Here is a 27,151-nt window from a genome sequence, read left to right on the forward strand (position 1 = left end):
ACACTGGATCTCATTTGAAATTTAACAGCAGCCAATTTAAGAGAAGGGAATGACTTCCATTTTGATTTGAGTTGCAAGCACCATCTTGGGGAACTAGAAAGCCTGTAGATCAGGAGAATAGAGGTTTACAAGCTCCTCTCAGTATCTGACAGGGAATGCCGCGTGGCCATAAAACAAAGAACAAACAAGAGTAAAGCTATTTATTTATCCCTCCTGCTCCAGATTCACGTACAAATGAAATGAAGCTTTTTTCCTACCTAAAAAATTAAGGACATCTTGTCTCTTCCTACCTGCATACAAAGTGCCGTGGGCAGCACGCTGATATATTCACTGGCAAAGAATTGAAGATCAGATTCCTGAGGCTATAACAAGAAACTACAGTCTCTCCATAATGTAGAGTTCAGCTCCATTTCCCACTCTTCTCTTCCCTCTCTATCTCACAGTCCCATTACAAACTGTCATTTCTGATTTACAGAGCAAATGTCTTTCTCCTTAGATGAGGGTACTTTCTCACAAAAGCTCAGCTCAAAGGCTTAGTATAATACTGTCTGGTAAAAAAAGCTTGCACTAGGTGCATATGTAACCTTTAGCATAGTTACGTTGCATTTGGGTGATGGCAGATGTCATTCTACAGGCTGGATGAGAAGACATTTTCTTTTCAGATGAAAATAGCATTTGCATGATGAAAATGAAGGAAACTTAGATGCCTATGGAATTTTAAAGAAAAAAAGTCACATGCAAACTGATGTAGTCTATTTTTAATTCCTAAGCACAGCTAATGATATTATTATTAATATTATTGTACCCATCAGCATTCAGCAGACAATTCTCTTGCTCCTACACAACTCCATGGAACTATTTGAAATGTAAATAGAAACAGGAAAAAAGCTCTCCAACAAGGGCTAGTTCATCTATGAATATTAAACTGAAACCACCCTCATGGGAGCTATGACAGACTGCTCCAGAATGGAAAACCATGTCATTACTGACACGAATCATATTTCCTAAAATTAGTGGGAAGAAAATGTTCTTTTAAAAAAGCACCATCCGTGTGTCTAATAGCAATCAGTATGGGTGACCCAAAGATATATTCATTATTCTTGTCCTCATTATTAGGATTCTTCGCCAAATTACACAGGGAATGTAAACAACCAGCATTTTACATTTTTGCTATCAATTACTTCAACATTTGAATCTAATCTTACTACATGCATACAAGGTCAAAAACTCACTAATGAATAGCACAGAAAAAAAGAAGCAGAACAGGTGGGCAGATGGAGCTTTGCCTCTTGTAACAGTAGTGCTGGTGGATGTGCTGCTCCTTCCATGGTTCTTTTGCTTCTTTTAGCCTATCATGTAAAGCTACAGCATGTGAGAGAGTTAACTGTGATATCAGGAAAAACTGCTCTCTAAAATGATTTTTTAAAAAAAGGTGGACATATTGGGATGATGTGTGCAGCTTCAAACATTAGTGAAGTTTCAGCATTAAATTGGTTTAAATTAGGAGTTAAATTTGGGTATTGAATTTACAAAAAGATTCTACAAATGCATTACCACTTAAAAATTCACTGGGCATTAATGCAGCACGTGTCTCGCTGTCTATGCAAATATATCTATACATGTGTGAATTTTCATTAAAAAGCTCCCTTGCATTTTTATGCTGTTCTATTTTACTTATTACTAGTAAGAACTTGGATCAAGCACAAAACCCCTCTGCATCTCACAGACTCCAAAGATCTCAGCTTGCCTTTTGCAAACCAAGAGCAAAATGGATGCCATGGCCCAATTCCAGCTTGGGAATTGAACTCCCCCTCAGCCACTTCCCAAAGCAGTGGTAATTACTTACAGCATTCTTTATCCACTGACACCAGCTACCGGATACCTTTGCTGCAAGACATATGGTATTTTCAGCAGCAGTGTTAGAGGTTCCTTATTTTTTGTTTGTTTTTACTTTACACTTATAGGAGAATACCAGCTATACATAACTTGCTACAAACTATATTCTTTCATTGGCGGAGTCCTTCAGGATTCTTTCAATTAAAGCAAATGTGGGTGGTTTTTTTTTTTTTCCTATTAAAAATACAGTGAAATAATGGATAATGACAGAAATCACAATGAAAAGATGTAAACAATGGCAACAGGTCAGTGCCACTGTACATTCATAACCTCATGTCTGCCTGCAAAGTTCATGCTCAGAGCTTTGGACATTCTACTAACACTTTCCATTGCTTTTCAACTCAGTATACCTTGAATAGGTCCCATATGATTGGAAATGATGCCTCTGTAATTTCAGCTCAGCAGTCAGCCAGTAAGTCCAACCTTAGCCCTATCTGGCTTAGATTTCTAGCAGTAAAGAAGGATGGTCTTGTTATTTTTTAAAAGACACACCTAAAGCTATGTAATAAACATAAGCCAAGGGATAATATGGGGAACCTGTGGGAATTTATGTAAAAAATCATTCCTTCTGCTTTGGGTACAGTTTTATTAATGAGGTTTCAAGAACTGCAGAATAAAACACAACTTTGTGAGCTCCTCACACATACTGTACAGAAAGAGCAAATTGGAATTTGCGCGTTATAAATATATGTCTGGTTTGTTGTTTGTCTTTTTGTTTTGTTTTGCTTTTTTAAATGCAGTCAGCTGGCTGAGCTTTAAATAGCACCATTGCCAACCAGTACTTTACAGCCCTCCAGCGCAGGTGTTCACTTCCCTTAGGCTGAATAACAAACTCATTGGCATAAATCACAATATTCTGTTAAGCTCCCTCTCAGGCCAGCATGGCTATGAGATATCCTCTGGGAGGATATGATCTGGCCGCATCGGAATGAACTATTACAGCCTGGACTCAGGGGTGCTGCATATCAACACGCACAAAAGAGCCTGGTGCAGGCTGACAGACTGCTCATCATGGGTAGCTTCAGGGGTTCAATCAAATTCCCCAGAAAGGTCCCTGCTAGTGGACTGACATCACTGAACTGCTCCAAGGAGGAGCCCAAAACAACTCCTGGAGATATCAGTAGATATCACTTTCCACTGAGGGATGTGCAGGTCCTCATTGAGATGCCATGACTCCTAGGTTTGCGTTCTACTTCGAAGATGCTCAGAACATCTCAAAACAAAGATGCTCCCCCTCATTTGGGATATCTGACCTGAGGAAGTACATATGCTTCTCCATTTACATTGTACAGGCAGCATACAACAGCAAAAACTAAACTGAAATATCTCAAAGAGATTTACGGATTTCATTTACCAGTTGCTTTTAACTGTTAAATGACTAATGGGTTAATTCCCTCTCTGGCACAAAGCCTTTACTCAAATTATGTGAGACTTTGTAAGCCATTTTCGACAACAACAATAAAAAAAAACAGGAGAAATAGTAAGCTTGACCAGTTTATGTTTAAAAAAAATAGTTGGAGTAATATTTCAGATAGTCCCCTTGGAAAACAAAAATCAGCCACGATCAGTCCTAATGTTCTGTTTCAAACAGCAGCCCAATAGATGCAGTAACATTTCCCTTCCTTTCCCACTCCATCCTGCTGGCTTCCCAGCCACTGAATCATGGCTCTCCTTCATTACTAAAATGCACACCAGAGATGCTGATTGGTGTCCCAGATACTCGATAACAGCAACAGTAATCAACACCTCTCCCTAAATCTGCCTATAGAGGAAGTTATGGCCCTGTGCTCTTGGATACAAGGTCTGCTACAGTGATCTATGGCTTTAATACTGCAGCTAGATTGGATTAGTGCAGAGCACTCTTTAGTTATTCCTTGCCTTCTGCTAATACATATTATGTCTGTGCCACTGCTGCTTTCTGTCTACTGAGCTTCAAGGCACTGGTTCTAGAAACTAAAGCTCCAGCTACTTTTGGATCAGGGTGCCTGATCCAGGTTCCCACAGCTATCCCACGTCCCACGGAGCAGCCAGGGCTGCCTCTCTCATCAACAGAGCTCATGTACACAAGCTGCTGCCACTAGCCAGCTCAACTGCTTTGGGACTTTGCTGGGTTGTTGTTTATTTGTTGGTTGGTTTCAGAGCCACAGTGGAAAAATACTTTCCCTCAGCAAGCTAACAACTGCACGTGGACTTTCCTAGGGGAAACCACAATACGGAACATTCAGGTTTTGGCCTCAGTTTTACAGATAGCACCACATCTATGCTTAGCTATAAAGATAAGAGCCATCTCCCAGAAGCTTCATGGCACAGGTGCAGGCAAACTTCAGCCAATTCCTTCTATTTATTTCTTTGATGTTTAATTTATATACATATTCTTTTTTATTTGTGCTCTGTAACACAAAACAAGTCCCTACAAAATCTGTTTTGTGTACCTCTAAAAAAAACATACTACATAGTAATACTGCAAATTGACTACAGCTGAATTTATCTTCACCAGTACAGCTTATACTGCACTATAAGACAACCAATTTTAAGACAACATCAATATTAGAAATCCCAGCTAGGTACAGCAGCCTAATTGGATTATCTTTACTCTGCATTGACAGACATCTTTCAGTAGACCAACGTGACACACACAATCAATAGTCTCAAAAAACCACATGCAATTATAGAACACTTTCTTAGCAAGCATCCTCCTTCTCACTACTTATGTGAAGAGCACGCTGTTCAAAATCTAACCAGTGCAGTTCATCAGGTTTTGACACAGAATCTCTCTGGAGATTGGGATTCCATCTCTGAAAAGGAGCACAGCAATGGTCAGAGCTGCCAGCAAGCTTCCCATACCAGTTATGCTGAGCTGTGGCGTGGGCAGCATTAGCTCAGGCTAGCCAATGAGGCCGCCTGCACCAGTAGCAGCTGGATGAGAGCAAAGGCAATGCTCTGTTTCTCTTCTGCTACATTCTGTATAGGATGAGGAATAAAAGCAGCACAGCTTTGGTTTGCTGAGATCACCTATTGGTGAGCAAAGAACGGGCAGGCGAGTGCATATTGAAAAGCCAGCAACTCCCTGGGCTTCACACTTGTCTCTGGCTGGCTCCAGGCAGAAGGCAGGCAGCCAGCAGCATGCATTAGGATCACAGATTCAGGTAGGACACTGCCTGTCTGAATAAAGCACAAGCATCTGAGAGGATCTTTTGCACACAGAATAGCGAGAGGCACTTTATTTCTTTGCAACTTAAAGCTCTGACCATGACTCAAGTGCCTTGGGAGTCACTGAATCAAACTGTCTCATCCAAGGCTTATCCACCCCGGGCCTGACCTTTCCTAAATGACTCTCTCCAGACTCAGGGCTATCCCTGCTCACATAAACTGCAAACCAAAGACTTTTTGCCAAATCAAGGTGCAAGGCGGTATCTTTCTGGTGTCTGATATTCTCTTCAGCGCAGAGAGGGGGAACATGAGAAGGCCCTTTCAGTGCCTAAGTCTGGCAGGGATGACCGGGGCTCCAGCATCCTGCTATGCAACAGCCATGTTACTACTGCAGCATCACCTTAGTGACACCAGCAGTGGAAGAGCAGCCAAATGACCCACATTTGGAGGCAGGACCTACTGACCTGAGTGAGACTGCTCAAGCCCAGCATCAGCCAAATTAAGTGACTTCAGAAGAGCTGTTTTGAAGCTGTAAATGTGCTGACCAACATATACTGCTGTGGCTCCTGCTCTCCCCAGCAGAATGCAGAAGATCAATACAGCTCGCTGCATTAAGCACATGCAGTACCTTGGGAGCCTGCCTTCCCTAGCCTGTGCAAGGAATCCATGCATGCCACCAGGTCGGCACTTTCCAGAGCCCACATATTTCAGCAAGATCTGGAGCATGAAGGCAGCTGGGGCCACTTTTCACTCAACGCTGCTTCTCACCCAGGGGACAAGGTGTGTGAAGGGCTGCACAACAGCTGTACTCTGGTTGCAATCTCGCAGTCTCCAATTCCAGCGTAGGTAGGATTTTATGATAGCAATCTCTTACTTCCAGTCACCTCATTGACTTATCCCGTTTTTACTGCACAGATATTCCTTAGCTCTCTCTGGGTGACCCAACATACTCTATAATAATTACAGAAATCAGGTGTTTTCCACTTTTTTTTTTTTTTTTTTTCATTTAAAGCAGCAAGAGGGAAAAATTCACTTAACAATAAATAATCCATGGGCTTTTAATGGGGTTTGCAGATAAAAAACTGAGAACCAGTAATCTGTGAACTCAGGATGAATTCTGAATAAAGATAGGGAGAAATCAGTATTTGCAAGCTTATACTTGAACTGTCAGCTTCTGAGACTGTGATGAAATGACAGGCTAGAGTTCACACGAAAAAAAAAGCTCAGCTTTGACAGACACAGCCAGCACACAAGGATGCGTCTCAACAGCAAACAGCTACCTTACAAAATGCCCTAAAGCTGCACATGCTATATGCAGTATGTTACTTCAAATGTCTAGTAATGTATTCTGCAGTATCCTCAAGCTTAAGGGCTCATCTGGAAGCCAGCGTATAAGCAGCATTATCAGAAATGCAGAAAAACCCACTGGCAGAAAAGGAAGCCCTTTTCTTACCCGAGTCCAACCAGTTTTTTGAAAAGCAATTAGCCTATTTTTTAGAAACATGAGATACTTCAGAAGGTAGCATCTCAACACTTTTCTCACACAAAAGATGAAAGAGAATCATATAACAAAGAGCTGTGAGCTGCCACAATGTCTGCTATCTTGCATCAAACCCTAATGGCCGTTTTGAAATTTTAAGATATTTCTTAGAAAGATACAGCAGGGGAGAAGTATCAGAAATGACATTCACATCCTCACTGTAGACGCCCCAAGACATTTTTGAAGACTGAAAACAAATTCAAATTCAAAGTGACAAACTCTATTATGACTAGCGGAATAAATATTTATAATTAAACTGCTTACAGGGCAATTACTGAAATTTTAAAAATATTGTTTTTAAAAAGAAAGTGAAGCCAAAATATTTAAGAATATTTAAGAATTTAAGAATATTCAGAAGTAGTAACAACACTGAAGCTTCTAACCACCACGAGGACAGGATAGGAAGCAATCAGAACACAGGCGCATTTGAAAACAACCAACCAACAAACCATCACTCTTGATGCACCGCTTTTCTTTTGGTCTCACCTCAGTACGGAAAACACTAATGATATCGCACTCACTTCTCAGGAGAGGTATGTTCTCATAAGCCCATTAGGAGTGTCTTTCTATGAACACTTGATTTGGCATCTCTTTCATTGTATGGTTTTATTTTCTTTACCAAACACAACATACAGCTAAGCACATAAAGGGAATAAGGTCATATATTGCTAAAAATAAACCCCTGGATATTTGCTCTTCCATTAAAGAGAAGTACGTTCCATGAGCAGGAGTAAATATCACAAATCCCGTCACTGGCACTGCCTCTTGGGGAAGTCAGAGGGATTCAAACCTAACACCATAAAGACTTACACTTGAAATTCTAAGACACACTGAAGAAAATGTTCTTTATCACAAAGAACATGCTCTTCCCCAGGCTAAGTCCACATCAAAATTGAAGTTCTAAATTTCAGTGAGAAGAAATATTAAGGCCAAAGATACACCAGCTTTGTTTCAAATTTAAGGGCACGAAATCATCCCTCCTCTTGCCTCAATCATGCAGGAAAAAAGAAACAAACAAGAACAAATCCCTAATCCAAATGCCACTTTCCATCTATATCTGTATCTATCCTTACTAAAATTGAAACTTCTCACAGGAAAGGCATTACAGAAAGAAAAAACAGAATAAAGAAGGACAGTAGGAATAAGAATACAAAAGATGGAAAAGAGAACATTGAGACTAAGAATGCTAGGGTAAGTTTTGGATGAAAACAAACAATGCAGAGAAATACAACCATTTAACAGACACCCTCTGTTATCTTTAGTTGCACACAGCACAATAGGAAAAGCCTTTAAGAACATTCTGAAAGGTTTTCTTCTTTTTCTTCAAATCAAGCATATCATACACGAGATTGGTTTGGATGGAAATACACAAGGCATAGGATCTGCAATACATCCCAGAAGAGTATTATTTTGAAAGCACTGAGCCCAAAGATTAAAACAGAGTTTATTAAGAGAACTAAATATTTGAAAGATGTCAAAGGATGTTTACAACGTGACAAATCTAGGGGAAAGAATGCTGGGAAGCACCTCGAAATGAGGTGAAAATTAGGAAGAGGTGGTAATGTCTTCTTTCTTTCCCTTCCAGTCTAATATTTTCAATAACAAGTAAATAAGTCCCCAGATGCACGAATGGCTGCCATCCAGGAAATGCATCTGCTGTGTTTATGAGATCTGCAGTTCATAAATAATTGCCAAATATAGAATTATTCACTTCAGTGCTATCAGAGGCTGTTTTATAAGAAAACAGAACATACCAGAATTACACTTACGAGGCAGATCAATCAGTTTGATTTAGAATTCATGCATGCATGCAAAAGATTTGCTTTTGTGGAAAAGGACCGTTAACAATTTCTGCACACACTAAGCGACAGTTGAAGCTTTCTGTGCCAAACACACTGCCTTTTGCCAGGAGCACCCTCTTGTACGCATACTTGTGCATATACTTCAGTCCTTCAGCCCATGAAAACCTTAACTCCATTTTGTCAATAATTTTATGTCCTTGTGCTATAAGGAAACAAACAGCCTCTGGGTTGTAAACATCAGATAGTATATGCTACCTTCATGGCACCAAACAGAACCTTAGTTTACAGTAGCTCACAACCAAATGTTGAGAAAAATGGAGGTTAGTGAGGAAAACGAGACATCACCACCCATTGATTTTCACAGGGACTGGATCATACCTGAGCTGATCGTGGAACACGTAGGTATTGTAGAGGTATAGTTACTGGTATGGAGTTCAGGCGTTTAAAATAAGAAAAATTCTTCCAATTATGATCAAATCCTATTAAGCATTCGAAAAATAATGCTGAACAAATAAATTCAGCCCAGAGAAGGAAACAGATATAGATACAGATACATAGTAGGCACATATGAAGCAGAAAGAGATTTAGGAGAATAAGATCTAAATATTTATCACTTTAAGTCGACAGATCTGTATAAACCATGGGATAGAGGCCATCTCACCTTCTGAGATGCTGCTGTGCTCCTAGCATGGCTCTCCACATTAACTTCAGCAGATGAGGGAACACAAGAATCTATCTGCATAAAACACCAAGCAGGCGTTTTCAGAGTCTATAGAGCAGGAAAGACACCTAAGGCTATGTATGGATACTTTCAAGTTCTGGGCATATAGCCCATCTTAGGATATCAGCTCAGACACTGTGCCTTTGTAAACATGACATATATAAGGGCTTCCAGCTGTATCTGGCCTGTGAGCCACAGGTTTCTGGACCTTTTTCAGGCACTAAGAAAAAGCAAAACTCTTAAGCATCCAGTCCCAAAGATACAGAAAAGCATTTACACTGTGAGAGGCCAACAGGGGTCAGCCCTGCATAGCACTGTAGCAAAGAAGAATGCAGTATCACATCATTTCCATCTCCAAGGCCTTAGCCACAGTACGGTCAAAAGCCCCATTTGAAAAATAAACTATGCTTGAATACATAACATTGTTATAAAGCAAATACAGTCATAGAAAAGCAGTGTAACACTTAGCAGCTGGAGTCTTCTAAAGGAAACCACTCAGCTCTCCGACATTAGTCCAAACTCGTCTCAACTCTGGAGTTCTGCATCTGAATGAGGCCTGGTGGGCTCAGTCCCCATCTCACATGCCCACATGTATACAGAAATAGTACAAAGCTCCCTGTCTGCGTATCACACCTCGTGGCTTCAGCACTGCCTGGACATGGTGACCAGTGGGCTCTTCCAAGACACGCACGGCACAAGTTGTCAAAGCAGCACCTTCAGCAACTGTGAATCTTACTTACAAGGTGTTTGTCTACTGGAAAGCAATTTTTATTAAACAGGGCCATATCATTAAAAAAAAAAAAAGATGAAAAAAGTCCTTCTGCGAGGAAGACTCTAGGCAGAGTTTGCAGCATGTCAAATACCAACCTCAGCCATCTTCCACCATCATCTGTGAAAGCTGCATGGACATCCCATGCCAAGAATTTGACAAGGGGCACAAAAGCATAAAGGATAAGCTTAGCCACCAAACACTGCAACCAGCTGAAGAAGCAAGAGAAGGGCATCGTTGGCATGGATGTCGCTATTGTTGTGCTCATGTCAGTGATGAAATGGAGCAAGTGCTTCAGATGCAGCAATGCCCCTCAGGCACGCACAGCTCCCCTGACTGCAGTAGCACAGGCATGCTGGAGAGGAGAAAGGAGGCTTTTGTGTTGTACCAAACACTGGAGCAACCACCAGATGATCTACTTTTTAGTCACACTTTATCTCATGATCAGCTGTGCTGGGATACTAAACACATTGTGAATTGTTTAATGATGGAAAAATAAAGCTGCAAGCTGCAGTTTGTATTTAGTAAGGTGTTGATTAGCTATTCATTTCATCAGGACATAAAGCATTGCAGAAGAAATGCTGGAAAGTGTAATCAAATGTTGAAAAATATTGATTCTGTTTCTATGTCATTTTGGCTGTATCCTTCCACTGGTACTTTCTGATGAATATACAGCATATCCACTAACCTCAGCATGCATACAACATGCATACATGTAAATTTACATGAATTTTATATTGTGTATAACAAATTGTTTTCTCCTTAAACAACCTGGTTAATGCTCACCATCAAAGGAAGTATAAATGTTGGTTTGGCTCAGACGCTCTGTGCTTACTGAAACACTGAAAACTGAGTATTGCATTCTGTATACCACAGTAACATGAAAGATACCTAAAAGTAAAATTCAATCCTATAAAAAAAAAAAACAAACAAACAACAAAAAACCCAACAAACATGATCCCGGTGATGTGCTCAATTCCACCACAAGTTCTGCAGCCAAAATTGTCTCCAAAGATCTGCTACTGATGCCTGCCTTCTGTTCAGCCTCCTGAGAAGCCACAGGCAACAAATAACACGTTATCCATCTGAAGTCTTCAGTACAACATGTAAAAAATTTCAATCTTCTACTTTCATTCTGAAACAAGCAAATTAACACACAAAGCAAACCTGTAAATCACACTCTCTTATAATTACCAAGATGATGCTGGCACAGATCAGGAGAAGAGCACAAATGCTTCCAGATTAATTTCTGTCACTTTCAGTTTCTGAACACTTTGGGAGTTTATATATGCTCACCTATCCAAAAGCATTGATTTTATGGCTTCACTAGATAGATAGGACTCCCATCTCTGTTTGAAGGTTGCTTCCTCATGTAGGCCAGAAAACCCAGCCCACATGATTTTTTTCTTTAGAGAAATTGGGAATCACTTATTCTTTGGAAAAATGTTCACATTTGGACACAAAAGATGATGCAAACAAAATGAAATTTATTGATTCTCTTTAATACAAAGATCAGATTGTGCAAGCTAATATACTCTTCACATAAGCAAAGCAATGTTGACTCTCTCTGTTAAATATTGTGCAACAAATCTACTGTCAAGGGTTGGTTTCTTTGGGGTTTTGTATATAGTAAATTTATTCGCATCTGAACCAAAATAGGTGAGAAGTTAACCATTAACAGAGGCAGTCTTTTAACATTCCTTCCAAACACAAAAAGTTAAACATCTACATAAAGCACAATGTAAAAATAAGTTGAGTCTCAGTTCTCCTTTCATTTGATAAAAGTCAGGTGGCAGAGGGCATTTTTCAACTATGTTTCCTTTTTTGCATCACAGTGAAGAAATCTTAATCTCTCCTTTTCTCCTCAATATATTTTCAGACACACTCAAATCTTTGATTATGTAAATCATAGGTTGGAAAAGACCTCCAAGATCATCCAAGTCCAACCGCCCACCCATCAGCAATATTTCCCACTAAAACACGTCCCTCAGTACAACATCTAAATGTTTCTACCACCGACAGGGATAGTGACTCTACCAGAGTAGAGACCAACTCCCACCTCACCACAGCCTCCCTTCAGGTAGCCATAGAGAGTCATAAAATCACCCCCAAGCCTTCTCTTCTCCAGAATGAACAATCCCAGCTCCCTCAGCTGCTCCTCATAAGACTTGTGCTCATTATAACAGAAAAAGTATTAGTCTACCTGTCAATTTGCCACAGCAAAGCATTTTCTGGCACTTCACAGGTCATTCCTAGAGGACTTGATCAACATATGGTCGAATGTTGTATAGAAACTCAACATATGTTCATGTGATGGAGAAAAGAAGGAGGAAAACTAAGTATCGGTTAAAGTCAGTTTACAGTGCCATTCACTTTGTTTTCAACAAAGTCCAAACTCAACACTTTTTGTCTTCAAGCGTTTGACGTCTACTTGTAAAGCTGGGAACAGTTAGATTCATCTAGTTAGTAGCTTTCTCACAAGCTCAAACATCAGATTAGTAAACATCTGCCATGCAAATCAAAATGCATTTCACACATGTAAGCCACAAATCATCTGTACCTTAGCATAGGCTTTGTTGCTACTGGTGCTGTTACTCATGTCTTATACATAGCAAAAGCATACCACCATCAAGTATTAATCAACTAACTTTTTTTAGTTTTTTTCTCAGCAGAAAATTAAATTATTTTAATGTTAAAGCTCAGAGATTTAACAGCACCATAACTTTTAGTATCAGATTTTCAAAATCCAAATCATTTTGCTTTAGTTCAGTCACTTCTTGTACCAAAATTGCAAACAAGTTTGTGGAAACAATGATAACTGGTCTTTAAAGTTCTGACACTTGCATAATCCGCTAGAGCACATAAACAGAAGAACAGAAGTGAACCCTAAAGCTAGAAGCAAATCACTGCCAAACTGCTAAGTTTTGGGAATTGGGATTAGCAGTGTTTTCCTTCTCTTTCCTTTTAATCTCAGGAACAGCCAGACCACTTGAAAGGCTGGGGACAAGATGAACTTCTTGTTGGATATTTCCTACAAAAATAGGTAGCAAGTTCAGTTTCTGACAGCAGTAGCAAGAAGCAGAACTTTACTTGTACCCATAGACATTCCACTCGCTCTATTTATCATACTGGTACAGTTGCTACTGGAGAATACAATAGTTCTATTTTTCATCCTTTTATCTGCTGTGGTCAATAGCAACAGACTGTATGCCAGGCAACACTTTTTAATTGACAAATATTGCCCAGTTAATGGGTGAGGTTCTGGAGAAACTAGAGATATTGTAGAGGTGACAACTAGGTACAAAAAAAAAAAAAACCAAAAAAACCAACAACGCAACACTTAAAGGCTAACCAAGGACAATGAGAAAGCGTATTGGAAATGTATTCTTTTACCTTACACTTCTACAGACTGAAATACAAAGAAATACAATGCAAAGGACAGCACAAACCAGATCCCTCTTAATATCTGCTACCTAGATAAGTGTTGGAGACTCAAACATGCATCTGTTTCTATTTGACAAAATCAGGAGGGTGCAGCTGAATTGCAAAATTAAGCTGAAATAACTGTGTGCCACACACACAGTGCGTCCTCATATGGTGCTCATACACTCTTAGCTGTCATTCCCATCAGGCCAGCATTGCTGTTGCCCCCAAACCACTGGTATCCCTCCAAAGGTGAGCCCAACATCTGCAATACTAAATATAGAAACATTGTGTGTGGTAAGATGGGGGCGAAAATGTTAAGTTCTTTTAGTGACAAGTGTTTTTTAGTTCAATAGGTTTAAACAGACTCTACTCCAAGAAACACCTGGCAGTACACCAAGATCACACAAAGACTGGGTCTGACTTGACCCATCTTAATGCCCTGTTGCTTCTGTAGAGACATGCTAAAGAATGCAGTATGGTTACAGATATTCTCTTAAATCCTGACAGATAAGCCTCTCTGTTGTAATTAACCCATATTCTCATTTTTTAGCACAAGTACTCAGTTCCTCAGTAACCAGTGCCACCATTTATTGAACAGTCCTGGGGAGCTAAGGCTGAAGTCTCCTTTTGCTGCATTGATCAACGCTTTCTTGGTTTGGACTCCAGACATACACTCCGTCCAGAAAAGAAAACAAGAAGTAGCAAAGTAAAACACATTTTAATTTTATCCTAGATAAAAATATTTGTGAACTAACTAGCTTGCAGAGGACACATACTGACATGATGTTCATCCCTTAGAACGAAAAATTTGCATATGAAGATATTCCCCAGCTGACTCAAGGGACTTAGTTCAACTTGCAAAACCCAGCATGTTATTTTGTCTGGTAGAAGCCAAAGAGCATATTCCAAGCTCCTTGCACAACTGAATAATGGATGGCCACATCAGCTTTGATGTCTACTGCAGCTACACTGAATAACAGAAGCCCTGAAGATAAGGTTGCTTAAAACCTGAAGGCAGAACACGTGCATTAGGACAGCAGTGTCCTACTTACAGCAATACAGTGCTAACGGGAAAACTGCTGCAACTAGCTAATGCAGAGCAAAGGTCTGAAAATTGTATCGACTCTGGAGCTGCCTTGTGAGAAGCCAGCAGGAGGGTCCCTGCCCAGTGATTCATGTGCAACATGGGCATCTCTAAAAGAGAAGCAATCACCCTCCATGACAATCTCCATTTTAACTACACTGAAGCAGCAGCTCTCCTTTTCCTGCAGTTGGACTCTCCAGCCTTTGCCACAGACTCCAGTCAACTATAACAAACCCTACATTCTTTAACAATAAATTTTCAAATCTTACTTTTTCAAACTCTGTGATACTAAGAGACAGAAGAAAAAAAATCTCATCCTCTTCTCATGCCAAAGATAATGAATTCTTTCTACAACCAAGTAACCAGTTCACAACAGTTGTAAAAAGCTGCAGCTCCACAGAAAGCTACTTGGCTCTGAAATGGAACAGGTGGTAGAGGATATTTGAGACCCAGGTTCATTTTGGTGCTCAAGTCCACAGAAAGCTGAAGGTGCAAAGGACAAAGCCTGCTACCTCCATACATATTCTCTTGTACAGGCTTTTTGTGCCTTCATACAACACATTACATTTTCTACCACCTCCTGGCTCTCCAGAGCCGGAACATTGTTACCTCCATCCATGTTCCTAAGGTTTTTGCATAGTGACCTCTGGCTGGTGACTGAGCTCCCTGCCCTTCCAACAGGAGGACAGCCCCAGGGCTGCTTTGGCCTCTTTTTACTCACTGCTCATCTTTGGGTCAAAGCCACAGCACTGCAGTGCTAGAAGTGCTGAATGTCAGTGCAAGATGCAAAGAGATTTCACAGACTTCACACTTACCTTGGAAAGAGGAGGCCAAAGACTTAGTACTCAATTGAAATTAAAAAAAAACAACAACAAGAAAACAACACAAAAGTAACCAAAAAAACCCACCTCACTTCAGACTCATAGTTAAAAGAATCTAATCTAAAGACAGGTGTAGTTAGCATAGTCTGTACCTACAGCTATCACTATTACAGCACAGATAGTGAGATAAATCCTGATGTAAAATGGAACGCACTAAAAGCAAAGGCATTTGAAAACTGAGCTAATTTTCCTGCCAGAAAACGTTTTATTCATCCCAGTTGCGCATGGACACTACTCAGAGTAGTTAGTAATGCAAAATAAGAATGCACATGAATCAGATAACAATCCTACAAGTGACAATTATACAAACAGTCATGCATATGAATGATCTTGGAATTTTGAGTACTTTGCTCACAAAACGTCCAAACCAATACTTTATTTTTCAACTGCTGGACACAACAAACTGGAATGTTGCTGAGAGAGAACGCTCGGCAAGCACAATAGGAATGCTGAAAGTACCATTTAAACTTCTTTCTTTGTAGTTAAACATTGTTCCACTTACAGTTTTATATCTGATTGAGTTATTCCCATTTCAAGAATAACTTTTTATCATTTCAGAACAAATTATTCAGACATAGCACTGACTAAAGCACTGTTCTACAAAGTACTGCCTAGGCCATTCTGAAATCCATCCATCTTGAGAAACTCAAATACACAGAGTATGTATGTTCACATGTATGAAACTCTGCCTCTCCTTATGCAATAGAAATTTTGCATGGTTTCCTTCTTTAAATAAAATTTCCTAGTTTCAAATTCATTGCCCTTGAGGGTATTGAGTAACGTGATCAAATAATGAAAGGTTTCTGCCGTTACAATCAAGGTCATATACAGTGGAACATTTCTTTTGTCTCACTTTCTGGATGATCAAAGCATTGAGGCGATAAGAGGGAAGCAAGGGCTTTTATGTGATGCAATATCATCAAGCTGTATGTCCAGTCATTGCCTGGTGCTGCACTGCAGCTTCTGAAACAAATCCTCATGTGTCCCCAATGACATCAGGAGAACTCAGGGCCTACTTCTATTTTAAAATGACAGAAGCATTTTTCCTTCAAGGTAGAAAACATTCTTGATCACAGTACATAACGTCATTTCTTGGAAAGGATCATTAGAATTTACAACGGTGTTCACTTATTCAACGTGAAAATGTGGAACCTAAATCAAGTAAGAGGAAGAAAAAAGTGTAAATAATATGCACAGAGCCCACTGCGAATGCAGATGGAATTTGTACGGTTCACCTGACGCTTGTCTGATTTAATGAAGACAGTAAATTGCACAGCACAGTGACTGCATTCCACACTGCATACACCACCGTGCAGCCGCGTCTACTGGGGACTGATAATCACTTTCTTCTAGCTTTACAATATTCTCTCTGATTTAATCACCACATGGCATACTGGAGAAGAGTCTCCAGGATATGGGAGAAAGTCTGGAACCGAAGCATACTAGCTAAATGGCTAAGAGGAAAATTCACAGGAAACATTCTGCTTTTCCTCACTCACCCTTACCCTCCCCACACGCAGAAGTTGAAGAATAGATGAATTCTTTGCCTGGTTGCCATGAAAACTAAGAGATATAATCTTACCTCAGAGGAAATGATGTTACGCTTACATGATGAATAAGAAATGAGAGCAGCAAAGTCTTACCTCAGTAATACAAAGCTAAGTAAAAATTGTGCCTTTCTAAAACCCAGGCATATGTGGATTTTAATCAACTCTGTTTATAATGTATGATCATCGTTAATTGTTCATTAATTCCACCATGTCATTTGTTCAGAGATTATACCCTCCACATAATGAATGTTTAGGGTATTCCCCAGCAGAGGAAATTAAAATAGATTATCGCTGTGATTTAAAATAGTCGCCTTAGCAATCTTAGGTTAGAATCCACTGACCTAAAATGCTTTTCAGAAGATTTCAAAACATTAAAAAAATTGTTTTCTTAATACAGTTGCAAACACTGAATGCAACAGAGTCACTGAAAGAGCACAGAGCACAAAATGCCTCTGCTTGGTAAAGAACGTTTGTGTTCTCCTGGATTTAGGAAAGCATTTTAATAAAGTAATTTACTCCACTGTAGAAGAAGAGACACGCATGTATAACGTCACGAAGAACATGCTCATCAAAATAACACTGGTACTTGCCAATTTTACTGCTTGAGTCTCCAGAATCAAGGATGTGTCAAGAATGACAGTACATACTTAACTGCCATCACCAAGGGTTTGTATTTCATTTCACTTGCTGTCTTAGGGTAAGCTGATCCTTTATAGTTTTCACAAGACTGAATGTGGCTATAGAGTCATGATGTGTTTGGAGGGCTGTCACAAAGAGAGCAGTGTTAGAAATAAAACGGCTCACTCTGCTCACAGCAACAAAGAAAAGATCTGGGTAGAACACTAGATTACACAAATTATTTTACAAATCCCTCACTGACTAACCAACATGCTGTAATCAGAATGTTCAGATTTCTAAAACACCTACAAATGAGTTTTAAAGCAATTTAAAACATAATCATTTCAAATGCCAAAGCATTCCCCTTTCAAAGGACTGATTTTTTTCATTTTCATATGTAAATTAGCTTTTTTTTTTTTTTCCCCAAAATATGTTTATCTTGTTATTGGTGAGCCTAAATAAAATTTATGTTTGAATTTATTACATTCTGTAGTTTTCAAATTAAGAATTTCTTACCTGAAAATTTTGGCTTGGATTAGTTGCTACACTTTTGGCCAGCATGTTCCAAATTTACATTGGTCTGTGGCATACAAATAATTTTATGCATATACTTACACATTACACTTTGGAATAACACTTCTGAAACATCAGGCATATAATGAGTTAATTAGCTGCTTAATAAGTGTGATTAAATCAAGTGCAATTCTCAGCTGTAACAGAGATGTTCTTCCTTTCCTTAATTTATGAATTTACCATTGCTCTCATCTTCTAGGTTTACTTAGGCCCTGAGAATTCTTGGCAAACATTTATTAATGTATAACATTGCCAACATTTTTTAAAGCACCAATGAAGAAAATAACATCTTAAAAATTCAGTATTTCAATTCATTATTCAAGACAAATGATGTCATCTCCAGCCCACAAGTCCTTGCACCCAACCTGGTGTGCACAGAGCCAGGGTAACTGAGAGTGTTTCAGTATGGACCTCTTCCTCTAAAAACTCACCATCTGCTGATGGCATAAGCACTATGGCCCTATTCACTGCATCACTTAAGACGGGACACAGCTTTAAGGACACAGTGCTCCCTATGTACTTGATGGAATTACAAAAAGGCTTAAGTTTAAGTGCACACTTAAGTACTTTGCTGGATTAGTGCCAGAATATTTAGCACTTTGGCTAATCAGACCCATGACAACAGAACCAAAGATACCATGCAGTCTGCTTAGTCATTTGTGAGTGCTAAGAAAGTGTTGCATCTTTTTATTGTTTACTGAAAGTAGAAATAAAAATTAAATAGAGATTTCAAAAACAGTTTTCCTTTCCTTATCAGCTCAACGTATAGAGCTGATTAGCCTATCTAGCTGCAAAACATCTTGATTTCTATAAACTGAAATCTGTGATCAGCACACAGCATCATCTTCCAGTACGCATTTCAACTGCAATAGTTTATACATATCTTGCAGCTATAGTTATTTAAAATGAAAGCAAAGAGAACATTTCCTTGATCCAGTGCAAAAGAATTTAGTTCACTGGGGGGGGGGAGAGATAGATATTTAATTATTCCCTCTCCTGGATGAGGTAAGGAGGGTCCTCCTCATTTTGCAGCCTGTAGTACGAGGTGTTCCACTCACCCCTACCTGCGCTCCCACAGCATCTGGCAGCACCATTCAGGAAAGGCAGCTTGCCACAGCTCACGGATCACACACTTTTAAAAGTCATTCCAAGTGCACTGTAACTAGACTTAAAAGACAAGCAGCTTCTTTTTAAGACAAATCTTAATGTTTGCAGTGCATCAGAATGGAAGAGAGGTGTTCTCTAAACATAGGCAGTATACAAACAACAAGGACAACAGCTTTTCTCCACAGACATCCCTAAGCAGCATTACTACACAATACCAGAGAAGCCAGCAGCAGGTCTCCCACAAACCAGAACCACGCTTCCCTAATTACAGAACAAAAACTGCAGTTTAGCATTATCCCTGCCCTGCTGCTAAATATTCCAATTGTGTCATTCACCAAAAGCACCTCTTGTCATTCTGAGGCTTGTTCGTGTGCCCCTGAGTTGCCTCTGACCTTGTCCTCTCCTGCCACCAACCACTCTTCCCCTGAGCAGCCATAAATGTCTCTTCATCAAACAGCAGAATATATTCAATATAAGGTTGGTACAGATTAAACCTAAATGTACTGCTAGAAAATCCTCCCTAAAGCTATTCAGCTGAAATCTGCAACTGCCAAACTTAAGAGCTATAGACAAATCACATTCAGTGAATCACAGGAACTGGCTACCCATGAAATAAAACTGATCCCAGGCAGTCCTGCAAATAATAAGACTTCAGATATTTCATTTATATTTGCATAAACGAAACTATCCAAGAAGCAAAGGACTGAATATTCATCTGAACAAGAAATGCATAAAATAAATAACAAAATGAATGGCTGATACTTAACATAAATGATTATTTAAAAAAATAATAGAACTAAACCCACTATTTTGAATAAGACAAACTTTATCCCACTGGAAGACACAATGTATTTCAAAGTTCCACTTAGAAGCTCCTCAGAAGCTCAAAATAGTTGTTCTGTTTGTTGCTTTTTCTTTCCTTGCTTGTAAATTTTTATCATTTTCCCCACAGTGTTTTTTTTTTCTTATTTCCATATTTGTTAATGTTTCCTTAAGATATCATCTAGCCTGTATATGAATTTAACCCATTACTTTCTTTTCCTTTTAGGATATCATCTTTGCTCCTTTTTCAGACAACTATTTTCTAGGAAACAGGAAGCCACAGACAGCAAAGTGCCTTGCTAAAACTAGGACAGGAATTCCAACTTGTCAAGAAAACATGAGAAAATTTTACCGCAAAGGAAAGCAGAATGAAGCTGAATTTTGTTTTCTCTGCTAAAATTTAAGGACTAAATATATTTTGGGTAGCAGAATGCTATTTTGGGGAATAAGAGTCATTTTTTTAATTGTTCAATATCCAAAGTATTTTAACAATGATCCATCTGTGGTTACCTTTGCAAGTGGACCTTGACAAAGCCAGAGGCTGCCTATCTGTGGTATAAGTTCACACAACAAGACAACGGATAACATCTTTTCAAGGATTTAATCAGATATCCTTCAACCAAACTCCTCATCCTGCTATATAAAGCTAGAGGTTTTCATCATTTTGTCTAGTTTCATGCCTGAATTTCTGTTCCAGCAAGTCAACATCTCTTTCTGAGAAAGAGAGGATCCCAAGGATGCCCCAGTAGCAGTGCATCAGCAGTCACACAGACAGCTCAGTATTACTGTCCATGCATCACCTTTGTTGCTCACAGAGCCACCCTGCACCATTCTGCAAGGAACTGCTGATCCCCCTGAGTTCAGCAGGGCTTGGACCCAGATCCCTGCAGAGATGGAACAGATGCAAGTTTTGCTGCATTCTGGCTTTATCCACCAAGTCTGCCTGTGTGAGACACCACAGCTTAATAAGGAGCTCCTCACAATTGAGGAGTCTGTCTCCCAGAAACTCCTTATAACCCTACAAAAACAAACTTCTAGGTTCGTTGTCCCAGCTACCCTCCAGTAACTTCTCTTCCCACATTTTAATATGGCCCTTTCTAATGCTTTCATTCCTCATCTTCCAACTGATTTAGAAATGCCACCAGCTTTTTTCATTTGCATTTGGTAGTAAACAAGAATAAATGGGCAGCTTTGCTTTTGGGAACAAAGAGCACCAGTTTTGAACAGCTTCCCTGAGGATCTTGTTTGGTCACAGCATCCCTTGGCCTTCCAACCTAAGGCACATTGTGCATGTAGTCTTTCAAGCTGAATTTATTGCATATGTTCAGTGGTTCTTCTAATTGGACCTATGACTTGACCGCAATTCAACGAGTTTAGCTTCAAGCACAAACAGGCACGTAAGTCAGCATGAAGATGCATACATCATAACACTACATTAGTCATCTTAGATTAAGTTCTTCCACTTTTAATACCAGAATTTTGATTATTATTCTGTTTATCAAGTGAGTACACTCCTTTACAAACAATATTTCTCCTCCAGAATGATGCCAAGTCACCAGCAAAAATGTCCTCGGATGCTGTGGACACAGCCAAGAGGTCGCACACCAGGGCAGCATGGATCAGCTTTTACATCACTAAACCATAAACATAGCAACAACCATCCTTATGTAAGGCATGCAAAATACATCACACAACAGGAACTGAAGAGTATTTAGTGTTTGTTATTTGAAAGCAGATTTTCAAAATGTCAAGTAGGAAAATATGGAAATACTTTGCAAGGAGGAAAATCAGAGATTAAGTAAATAGCTGAGGATCAAACCAGTGGAAAAGTTGGCAGGAGAACCCCCTGCCCCTTGTTTGTTGCTTAAACAACTTAGAAGTTTGCATTCTTTTATATGGATAGTTTGTGCTGAGTGTGCAAAACATTTATTAACCCTTTTTTAAGCACAACCAGGCATTGTGATATTACAAAATAGGTAGACAGGAAAACATCAGATATGAACATCAAACAAAAAACACTTTCCCATAAATGTTAAAAAGCGTTGGCTGCTCCTTAGACTGCCCTACTTAGTAACTTTGATTGTGCACCCACTGTCAGAAGAGATGCTTTCCTCTCAACATCTTTTTTAATCTTTTCAGACTGGTAGAAAAACAGCAGTCTTTCGTTATCAGAATGTTGATGTTCAACAGCTTCAAAGTGCTGGTGTTTTCAAACTCAGTCAAGTGGTATGAAAAACTAGGACTGCGGGTATCCAGTGCATTCACTGATTCTCCTTGAAGATGCTTTCTTCACTTAAACTTTAAAAATGTAACAAAGGAAGGCTTTCTCACCCACTTCTCAGCAATATTTCATAACGAGACATTTTAACCTCTTAAAGTCTTGTGCAAGAGAAAGGAAACTGTCCACAGCCACCCTCCAAAACAGTGCCCATGCCGGCCTACAAAGCCTCTTTTGAGGGACTTCTTCAGCAGTAAAGGAAAAGGCTGCATTTACTTACACAGTCTGAGGCCCTTTATAACTTGCTGCATCAAGAAGTGCTCTGCACATGCACATCTTCTCATGTGGGGTCTTTACTGTCAGGCATGAAGAGCACTCCAGGCTTATTCTTTCATACTTCAGTCAGCAGGCTATATTTGAGCTCTTCCTGCAGCCTGAGCATGAAAACATGATCTTCTGCACCAGAGATGATTTCTGGATTCGCATAAATCCCAGGTGGGCAGCAGAAGAGGTTATGGACTGAGATTACCCAGATGGTATTTTTTCCACAGACCAATGGTAAGAGAGCTGATGATATGGTTGTAAACGCTAAACATGAAGCTAGTGATTAATGAATGGGAAATGATTGCAGCTTCAGAGATGCCATGCCACTGTCCAGAAGGGTGGCGATGCAGTGACAGGAAAAAAAAAAATGGCATGGTAGAAAATAAAATTACTCAGCCTGTGAAAGAATCTCACCTAAAGCTATATATGTTCACATCTGTACGATAATCCAATTACAAAATCAGCAAATTACCTAAAAATTATATACAGTTGGCCACAATGGCTTAGTTTTTCTTTTGCCTTTTGTTGCTATAGTTCTTCATAAACTCTTGTGGGAAACTGGTGGGAATATAAACATCCAGTGGACACCACACAGGTTTGCTTTTCTACAGGTTGCAAGAGCACACTGGAGACTACCCCCAGATGGGTAAAATTTGGGTACAACATATGGGACACATCAGTGGGAAGAATGACTGCCCAGCTGTCTGCAGTGGCCTCACATAACTGAAGGAAGTCACTGACAGTTGCAAAAGCACACAGACAGGCAGTCTCAAAATCCCCAACTGCCACCTCCCCTCCCACTCTTGCCTTGTGTAAATACAAACTCATTCTCACAGTGGTTCTATTATATACATATTTTGCTGTATATAAATCCTATAATTGTAGAAAGTGTGAATTTCTGTTCACAATCAGAGTATACAGATGCCATGCAAATAGCTGTTTACAACTCAATCATTAGTGGAGAAGAGTCACACCTTACAGTTACCCTGCAGTACTAGTAAACTATGGGATTACTTGAATTCAGCTTGGTTACTAGCTGTTGTAATCTCTCAGAGTTCAGGGATTTGCATAATCATAGTGCTTACTTGTAAAACAACGACACAACAACAGCCACTTCAGCAGCTATTGGAAATCCCTTCGCTGCACAAGAATCCAGCAGCTTCCCTCCCAGCTCGTACTCCAGCAGAGCTAGGATACTTAAAATCTTATTTCAAAAGCCAGTGGTCACAGGGTTAAGTATAGGACTGTAGCTCAGAGTGGAGCTGACAAGATCTCAGAGGAAACAAAAAAGCAAATACTTTCCCACTTTCAAAAATACAGCAGTGACATGTTACAGCTTCATCCTGCCTCCGCATATGGATTTAAAGGGGAATTATTTCAAATGAGTGTTGAATACACGAATGTAATTCAAATCTATGCAGTGCCCAGTGATTTTTCCTTCATTATGCACCAAAACTGACAGCTGTTAAGGAACCTGCTTCAAGCCTACAAACTACGATTTTCCACAAGCCATCACTGACTGTTTTGCAGAAAGGTGAACAATCAGACGCTTTTCTCCTTGATTTCCACTAACATTGTATCAGGTATCAAAGCAACACATCCATCTCTTCCCTCACAAGTGAGGTAAGGAGCAAGAGTGCAGACCTTCTGGTATTGCACAAATTACTGCTTACAGGGCTAGAACATGAGACACCCTTGTAAGAGATGGGGTCACCAGAGACACCAGGTTTAACATCACTGATGGATTTTGTTGAGGTAACCATCACTAGGCACTGCAGGACACATCACAGCCATGATAGAAACATGGACGTTGTGTCTGTAGAATTTGCTGTGACAGGGTGCTAGATACCTGTTAATGTACAGAGCTTCATTTCCTTCTCGTGCTCATGAGCACAACCAGCATGGTAACAGAGGCCTTGGATGCTACCAACTTTATCAAGAAGTAACAACTTCTACAAAGCACTATTAAACTCCACTTGGATAAACAGAAATCAGGCTACGTTCTGCCTAAAATGGGATAGCAAATTTGCACAAGATGCAAACTTAAAAAAAATTAAACATAGAAGTGAATCCCTTGTACCTTCCTTTCTCTTTAATTAAAACTTATTTCCAATTAAAGATAAGGAGACTACTAACAGGAATAAGAAACTGATAATTAAAATTGATACATGAACTGTGATGGCACAGCAAGTAATCCATTACATCTTTCCAATAAAACTAACATCCAAAACTGAATTAAAAGTTAACAGAATTGAACAGTTGATTAAAAAAATTTAGGTAGAAGACATCATTCAATTCATTCTAATAAGCTGTAGAAAACTTTACAAGACAATGCTGAGATGAAGGACATGCTGCAGTACAATGTGTACTGTATCTTTCAGCAATTGCAAAGGCAATATAAATTTTCTTTCTGGTACATATCACGCAGGTATTAAACTAGTTGTGCACATTTCAGAGTATGAACAATCTAACTTGGGATGAGTTTACACACACAGTCAAAGCTTTCTAAATAACAAGAAGCTTCAGCTTACTTGTAAGTGTGAGTGTTTGTTTTTTAATAAACACATACCAGAGTAATTTTCTTTTCCATTGTCAAAAAAAAAAAAAAGCCTCTCTTCTCAGTCTATCCCTCCTGTCCAATTCAGTCTTACTTGAACATATACTAAGGAAGCTTTCTGTTGGATTTCCCTTTCAAGACATCATACAGTGGTTTCAGCCTCTCCAAAAATAAAACCAAAAGTCAAGCTCTTCTGCAGAGGTCAGTCACAAGCCACCACGCTGACCAACAAAGCAGAACTCCACACACATACTGCAGCAGGCAGCAGATGTATCAGAATAGTTTCTGATCCCAAACACAATCCACAGACCACGGCCTGATCTGCAGAAGGTATGAATGCCCAAAGCTTGCACATCTGGTGAATACTCAATATCTTTAAAAATGAGGACATTGCTGTAAATTGTCTCACTCATACACACTGAATTATCCTCTCAAGGCATCTATCGTTTTCCATCAAATATATAGTGTGGTAGTTTAAGTGAGATAACTAAAGTCAGGAACAATGTGGGGCAGTTGTATTCCCCAAATTGTGCTCATTACCTTATAGTGTCCCCACACATCCCATTCTCAGTGGCTGCATTATTTGGTTGAGCTGCTAAGAGATTTCCCACTTCACTGTCACTCTGGGCACAAGAAAATCTTAGGGCCTTGTTCTCTGCCCTATTTGCAGAGCAGTCCTTTACTTGAAGCACTGCTGCTGTGCCCTTATTACCACCCCAGTGTTCTCAATAGCTGTGTGAATGATTTAACACTAGCCAATCCAGCTCACTGTTGTCCTTTCGCCCATTCAAATAAATATGGTAAAACATCAAGCTTTGCATATGGATTAAGTTGAGGGAAATATTATTTTTTTGCTTTTAAGTGTGTCCAGCCACATCACATATCAACAATGCACACCTTAGCCCCAGCTCAGGTCAAACAAGGGCTGACTGAGCCTAACGTTCGCTTTTAGTGTGCCATCATCCCCTGCATTCACAGTAACTCAGCAGGCCAAAGAGTCCTTTTCCCAAGTGGTCTTGAATTCTTCCAGTTGATTCCAAATAAAGAGTAAGTATGAACTCCTGGGTTGCCTCCAATGGCCTGCTGTTCCCAGTTTCCTTGAATTTTGACCCACAGTAACCAATATTTAGTGAATGGGTGAGGGGAATCATATCAGACCTTTTACTTAGTCCAAACTCATCAATTCAGGCAGCTTAAAAGCATAACAACATTCAGCAGTACTTTGACTTTTAGCACAGGGATGAATGTTCATAATCACATGTGGAGACATTTCTCTTTCAAATAATTTCTTTTGCTTCTAAATCATTCATTTTCCCTAGAAGAGACATTTTCTTCTACTCCTCTTCCTCTCAGCTCTCCCTCACAAAAAAAAAAGCAAAAAAAATAACCACTAATAAAGCCCAGCATGGGTGTAAAAGACAGAAGACTAGAAGACTCCATTAATACCAGCCACATAGTTGAAACAGTATTGATTTACACTCACCGAGAGTCAAGCTCTAAATCTAGCCATTTAACAATCTTCCTATAATGGAGAGACCATCTATTAGTCTTCTCTCTTCCCCATTTCCTCCCACCATGAGCTGATAGCATTAATTAGGTATAATGTGACTTATAACCCAAACTGACATTTGCATAATAACTATTAGCCATCAATTGTGATTGCCCAACCTTGAGGTATCAAGAAGGCCTAAGAAAATGTAGGAGCATTGTAAACCTGCCTAAATAAAATGTAAGTTCCTAAGAGTGCAAAACAATTTCTGGGTTTATAAGCAAGCAACACTGATCAGTGCCCACTTCAAATGATGCTGTAGGACTACGCACACAAAGCAATGCAATCTTTTCATTACTTTTGGGGTCATCTTCAAAGAAGGAATTGTTTTGGTCAGTTGAATTGAAACATGCTTTCAATACCATATCTCCAGTTGATAAAAATTCAACATTGCCCTAAATCTCTCTCAAAACATTCTACAATTCTTTTAATAATATTTGCTTGTGACAGAGCATCAGGTCCAAAATCAAGGATATGATCCAAATCCTCCTAGCACCTAGGCAAGATTCACCAGCTTCAACAACTCTTCCTAATCTGCATCATCCTTTTATTTGCCACAGACAA

The 27,151-nt window shown here is 39.5% G+C and overlaps 1 protein-coding gene across 2 annotated transcripts in view; it reads right to left on the reverse strand.

Annotated features, from left to right (window-relative positions):
- Window positions 1–27,151, reverse strand: part of ANK3 (ankyrin 3) — a 315,864-nt gene that overhangs the window by 167,289 nt on the left and 121,424 nt on the right. The window lies entirely within an intron of this gene.

Source organism: Phasianus colchicus, chromosome 8 (assembly GCF_987193195.1).
Source record: "Phasianus colchicus chromosome 8, bPhaCol1.hap1.1, whole genome shotgun sequence".
In the NCBI taxonomy this organism is placed as follows: Eukaryota; Metazoa; Chordata; class Aves; order Galliformes; family Phasianidae; genus Phasianus; species Phasianus colchicus.